Below are 7,404 nucleotides of genomic sequence, written 5' to 3'. Positions count from 1 at the left end.
CCCATACCAGTGACTCCAGAATTCCTACTCTTCTACCAATTTTAAGCAAAAGCCACTCCCACATCTACCTCCTTGAGCTGTTCCGTCAAAAAATCCCACCGGATAGTTTGAGAATTGAACTCTCCCCTTCTCTGTCTTCTTCTTTTTACTTTTCTTGGTATTCTCATTTTGTTCTAAAACCACCCACTGTTCTATGGATTCATAGATTAAGTTTCCCCCCTCTGCTGTGACCAAAAATCAGATGATTCTGGTCTTTCTAGATTTCCCAAAAAATGACCAAAGCAAGCATTCTCTTGCTTTTACTCTCAGTGCTCCACCATTTTAAACACTCCTCAACTGTACTAAATTGGGTGAATGGAATATGCCTCTTGTTTGTGAAATGTTTTCAAATGTAGACAAATCTATGACAATGTAAAAATAAGTGTTCATTGTCCTCAAAATTATTCCTGCATAGATAGCATGTCCCAGGGCCATGGTGGTTATTCTTTTGTGGTTATTATGTTTTGTAAAAGGATATTCTTGACCTTTTGAAAACTGTTCCAGATTTGCAATCCACCTTTTTTCCCGATTTCTCCTTATCTAAACCAGAAGGAGAAATCCTTATTCTTCATATATTTGGATCGAAGTAGCTCTCCCCAAATACTTCGACTATTGATACCCCTCCATCAAAATAAGAGCCCATCCAACAAATGTTAAGTTAAGAATACCCCAGCCACCTAATATTTTGGCTCTAGTGATCTTTCCCATCTTCACTAAATGATACTTGTTGTTCATACTAGCACCGAACCATATATAACTTGCTATTGCTCGATTCAAAATATTACTAATCATTTGAGGAATACAAAAAAGATGTGCCCAATAAATCCCCAGCTGAGTCAACACTGACTGTGTAAGGATGATATGTCCTCTCATAGATAAACATATGTTTTCCCACCCCTTAATATTCATATAGAATCTCTCCACCCGCCACATCCAATCTGTAGTTTTGTAGCTACCTGGCTTAAGTTAGTAACCCAGAGATTTCATACCCTTTTCTATATTTTCTGCATTCACTTCAAAACAGTTCTGAATAAAAGAGATATCATCATGGGCGCATGATCCATAAAGAATAATAGATTTCTGTTCGTTTTGAACAAGACCCGTGGCTACCCCAAACCTTTTTACGATTATGGTTAGTGATAACCATTTATACCTGTTTACCATACCCATCAAAAGAATATCATCCACAAAAAACTGTGAGATTGTAACACGACTGCTAATCTTTAATGCTTCAAAAACTCCAGTAGACACTGCTTTTCTTATATTTAGGCTTAATCCATCCATTACCAAGATAAACAAAAGGGGGGATAAAGCACATCCTTGTCTAAGACTTCTACCAACAGCGAAAATTTTTGTAGGAAAACCATTAATTATAACTGCATATCAAACTAATGACACACACCCCATGATCCATTTAGTCATTTCTGAATTTACTCCAACTTTAAACAACACCATTCTTAGGAATCCCCAATCTGCATAGTCATAAGCCTTTCTTAAGTCTACCTTCATCACCGTAGCAAACATTTTTTTTATTTTAATAGTATGCAAACATTCCTGTGCAACAGCTATAGCATCATGGATTACTTTGTTGTTTAAAAAACCATATTGTTTAGGAGAGATGAATTTAGATAAAAAAAAAAAAAATCATTCTATTTGCTATATTCTTAGAGATAATCTTATATGTTAGATTACATAGAGAAATAGGGTGGTAATCAGCGAAAGTTTTCACCACAGATTTCTTAGAAATAAGTGATAAATGGAGTTTAACAAAGGATGTATAAATCCTTTAGACCTGGATTCCTCTACCATCTAAAGTAGTTCTTCCTAAAAAATGTCTAAAAAATGAGCAAAAAATTCAATATTCTATTAGTCTAGGCTCGGGCTTTTGTCGCCTTTCTTTGATTTAATGGCCCATGACCGTTCTTCCTCTTTATTCTCATTATACAGTTCCACATTATCCTCTTCATTAAACATTTTGGGTTTTGGGATATTCTTCAACTACCCACAGTTGAGCATCCACATCCCCCACTTCCACTCTGTTATATGCTTTCCTAAAGTATGAAACCGCCAAAGATGAAATATCCAAATGCTTATTAAAGTTGTTTCCTTCACCATCTCTTATTTGCCAAATTGTATTTAATTTTCTTTTATGATTAGCAAATCGATAAAAAAAAATTGATATTTTTATCTCCTCCCTTAATGCACATAGCTCTGCTTTTAAGTGTCCACGTCGTTTCCCTTATTTGAATTTTTTGTCTTTTTTGTTTTTGTTTTTCTCCAGGTTCTAAAGCGTGGATTTTCTCCCCTATTATAAGAAGAGGAGAATGTACATTCATTTGGTTATGAAGGACCTCATTATAAATCCTTATTGGCTAGGTGGCCAGAATGTCTCAACTATAAAATCTTAAATTTTAATTATTGAAATTCGATACTTTAAATAATCAATTAAATCATTCGAAGTTTGAAAGCGATTTTCATTAAAAATTGAATCTCCTTGTAAAATCAAATAAGCATAGAGGTAGCTGGTCAACCCCGCCATCGGACTCCATATCTGTAAACGTTGTCGCCCATTTTAGAAAAAACCAAATAGAAAATTGGACAAGTTCAAACTTATTCGTCGATATCATGAAAAGAAAATATGCAACATATTCAAAAATTAATTATAGTACAACATAGTGGTCTATATAACCTCTAGTGGCAACTGGACAATAATAAATAATAATGAATTAAAATACCGTGAAAGAAAAATATTAAGAAAAACAAACAGATAATGGGACTGGATGTACATTACAGCTTGATGGATGCATATTTAATATTCCCACGCTTTCACCAGCAGCAGCTCTGCATATATGTGCTTATATATTTCTCCCCATCGGTTGAACATTTGGCATTTAATTCCAGAGCTCATCAAAGAATGTTGCATCAGAGAGAGATATGGTCAGATCTTCTGAATCGTCAAGGGTACGATTATGATAAGGGCTAGCTATGAAGGGCAGCTCGGGGAGAGATTGGCAGAAGGGAGAGGAGGGAGGCAACAGAAGCGAAGGAAAATCAACCGTGGCCTCCGACGGCGTAGTGTTTGCAGCGGCGGTGGGCGCGTTTGAGATTTTGGAGAGGACGGGGTGAGGGAGACGCCTATTTGACGATGGAGAAGTGGTTGAGCTACTAATATCTGGAAAAGAAGAGGCGGAAGATGGAGCTTCAGTGGATTCTTTGGTAGTAATTGTAGAGGTGGAGGGGATTCCTGTGAAATGCTGCACCATGGCCTTGAAATCGGAAGTGTCCGTCTTCACCACCGTGGTGGGCACTCGCCGAGATGGTCTCACGCGCTTCTTCTTTACTTTGACTGTACCTGTGCCGCGAGATAAATCCCCTCCCGCTTCCGCCGCTGCCCAACGCGGAGGCAACATTTACAGAGGCTGGCACATTTTTTATGATAAAGCTGGAGCTCCGTGGATTCGACGTGGGCTCCAACTATTTATAAGCGACGACGCGTTCGGGCAGATGCAGGGCCTTGGTTTCCAAGAACCCATCGTGCCCGCCGCCATGTCCCAAGAACAGATCGCGCCGGCATTGATGGCAGCTGTCCCGATCATGCATCTGCGCTTGTTAGCGGTGTTGATGATGTTTATCGACTCCATCTCCGTGTTGCTGCAGGAACGGTTGGGGTTGGGCAGTTTTCTCCAGCCGACATGAAATTGCAGAATAGAACCTACATCACCATTAATAAGAGAATCGAGAGCTTGATCGACCGGTCCTGTATTCATGTCGATTAAGATTTTGCATCTGCAATGGAAACACTATTCTTTTCGTCAAAACTCCAACATTGATGATTATTCGTTCTGAAATCTGTAAAAATTCATGGCGATGAGATTAGGTTTGGGAGGAAGGAGGGTTCATTGGATTGTATAGTAAGGCAATGTCATGAACCCTAGCTTTACATCGCAACTGACTTGCTCGTATACTGTCCATCGATTTGAGTGTGTCAAATGCACTGTTAAGGCAATAAAATCCTCCCACGCAAATTACAATTGCGACAAGATTAGGTGGGCAACTTTTGGGTTCCTCCACCATGTGCTTGTGTGCAGATTGACATACACAGTTCTGTTCATCTGTTGCCGTACGTTTACACATATTTTAACTTTGTAAATCGTGAATGAACTGAGAAACTGATTAGTTTGGTTGAAGGTCTCCTTCGCTCTGGCATCATACAAAAATTGAAATAGTACCAAAACATCAGTTTTGTTGAAGGTCTCCTTCGCTCTGGCAATAATTGAAATCGTACGAATGTTTTGGATGACAATGAAGTCAGATGGGAGTTGTTTTTAGTGCGATTTTTTCCATTTCAAGGTGTTGAAATACGATAGAAAAATTTGAGGTGAAATCTTTATTTGTGTTGTTATTTAAATTAGTTTTTTTATTATATATAAATTCAGCACCATAGAAAAATCTTAAATTATTTTGATTACAGAAGATTACTCATCAAACGTGTGATTTCAATAAATTCTTACTTAATTTTAAAAAAAAACTACATCAAAAAACCACCCTAAAAACTTCAAAAAAAAAATCACCTCTTTTAGAAATCTCCAATCTCCAATTATATATGAAAAAGACAACAAAAATAAAGTGCTAAATATGATCGATGGGGCCGGGGCATTTGACATCGCATCTCTTTGTTAAGAAAAGTTAAATGGTGACATACGACATCATTTTCAAAAAAAGATGTCAGACTTTTCTCAGGTTCCAGTGGTCCAACATTATATCGTGATGTTATTGACATTATATCTTCCCTATTTGCTGGGTTTGTTTTTAAAATGTTTGAATTATATCACAGGTGTTCAAACTAATTTTATGGCTTTTCTACGTACGCATCCGGACCTTGTGCGATTCACAAAAATCCTATTGCATTATAGGATACCGCACTTTTAATTATAAATATTAATGTTATTTATGTAAAATGATGTGATATTTTTAAATTTTTAAAAGAAATTGATTAGTGTATTTAGATACTTCATTTTATTTTTAATAATATAGTTAGGTTATTATCAATAAATGACATGGTAAATTTTTAATGAAAGTTTTTAAATTTTTAATTTAAATATGATTTAAATATGTAAAAAAATTACTGTTGCTAATTTTGTTCATTGATTTAGTGGCAACTGTAACAATATATCAACATTTTTCAATTAAAACTATTCTATAAAAATAAAATTAATTAACATAAAAATTTAAACATAATTTAATCATATAATTTAAATATAAAAAATATTACTATTACTAATTTTATTTATTGATTTAGCGACAACTATAAAAATATATCAACACCTTTCAATTAAAACTATCTCATAAAAAAATTTTAATTAACCAAAAAAATTAAAATAACCAATTCCCATAAGAAAGACCCCTATCAGCGTAAAAATAACATGTACAATTATCTTTGACTAGTATTCGATGTCATGAGCTCATCCCTTTGTCAATATCGCCATGAAACTTCATTGATCGTAGTACTTTTAATAGATTATTAAGCCTCCTAAAATTTAGATTCCCCTTTTGGTAACTTCAGGTTTGTTCCCTTAACATGCACTTTTCATATTTTGTTTTGTGTTTTTCCTTTTTAATCCCTTTTCTCCAAATCCTTTTTCTTAATTAAAATATTTCAAATTTTTAATAAAACACATTATATGGACAACCTTTTAATAAGTTAATACTTTAGTAACAACTCAAGTATTTATTATTCTTATTACATGGATCTTAACATTAAAATAAAATTTAATATAATTGATAAACAATTAACATGAACTTCTATATTTTTATTTTTACAATCAACTTATTATTTATTTCTAATTTATAATCAACTCATTATAATTTAATTATAATTGAAATATTTTAATACTATAACTAACCCTAACCCTACTCATTACTACCTAAATGCCTAATGATCCTCCTCCCATGTCATCAAAAAGCCTTATCCTACTCTGATACCAGAACAAAGAAAAAGAAAACAACCAAACACTAAAATTGAATCATCAATACAGAAAGAGATTACTAAATAATCATTAGAAATGAAATTATAAGCACTCATTAGTATAGAGTTTTCACTGATCGCGTCACTCTTGGTTGATTATCCCGAAGTTGGAGGATATTGGGGTTGTGGCTAGTAGGTACCATATGGTTTCCCGAAATCAAGATCTTTAGAGACCAGAGCCATGACTGTCGGCGGAATGTATTAAAGGGTGGGGTATAGGTTCGATCATGATTTTATTTGGGGTTATAAATTTTATTATAATTTAGTTATTAGGGAATAGTGATTATGGGTTATTATATAAAAATATTAAATAATTTTTGAGATTATTAAAAAAATAGGTTATTTGATTAGTTTTTTTTCCAGTAAAATTAAACTATTTCTATTGAGTAAAATATAGTACAATCATGAGAAACAAGAAACCGGCAGACCGGAAATGATGAAACTATCAACCTCGGTCCCGGAGAAGGAGTGAACCAAACATGGAGCTACAACAAATAACTTGAGAGCAAAAACTGACTATTACCCCACAGGGGAAGTAACCTCAACATGGTATTTTTTCCCTTTCTTTTTATTGACTTTTATCCAGCCATCCTGAGGAGTATGAGCTAAAATAACTTGAAGACTAGAATTCTCCATCAGGGGGATCTCCTTATCTGATTCAGAAGAGGAGGTCTCATGGACACGTTTCTGGGAGATTGTTGTGACAGTGTTGTGCGTAGGAGTATCTGTGGACGGATCCATCGTCTGAGGCGCCTGGTCCGGTTCTAAATCGCTCTCCTCATCTTCCGAGCTTGAGGAATCTGAGCTCACTGTTGGCGGCAGAGAACAAGGGGTCCAACACTTGGGTTTGGACTTTGCAAAGTTGCCCTTTTTCGATTTTGCAGGCAGCGATGGGCAGGAATTCTGCAGATGCCCTGTTAGGTGACAGTGGCGGCGACGGAAGGCAGTGTTTTCGTAATCCAGGTTCTGGGTCTAGACATAGTCATTGATCTTGAGATTGATTTGCTCTGGCAGTCCCTTGCTTAGATCTAGTTCCACACATATTCTAGCATATTTGTAGAGACCTTGTTGTTCCCGCACGTAATCTCCCATTAAAACGCTGCCCAAGGTGTTGCCTATGCTCCTATAGACTGTTGTATGCCACAGGTGAACTGGAAAGTTTGGGAGTCTAATCCAGACAGGGGCTTTGGTAATGACTGCAGAAGCTGGGTCAAAATCTGAGAACCATGGAGTTATGAAGAGTCTTGTTGTACCCATGAACCAAGGACCTTCTTCTAAGGCCTTTTCATAGTGCTTAAGACTGTCGAACAGAACTATGAAATATCCTTTTGAGTAGAGGC

This window comes from Pinus tabuliformis, chromosome 8 (assembly GCF_031772625.1).
Source record: "Pinus tabuliformis cultivar Carrire ecotype Pingquan chromosome 8, CPIR1, whole genome shotgun sequence".
NCBI classification, from domain to species: domain Eukaryota; kingdom Viridiplantae; phylum Streptophyta; class Pinopsida; order Pinales; family Pinaceae; genus Pinus; species Pinus tabuliformis.
The sequence above is the reverse complement of the archived record's forward strand: the minus strand, read 5'-3'. Positions refer to the sequence as shown.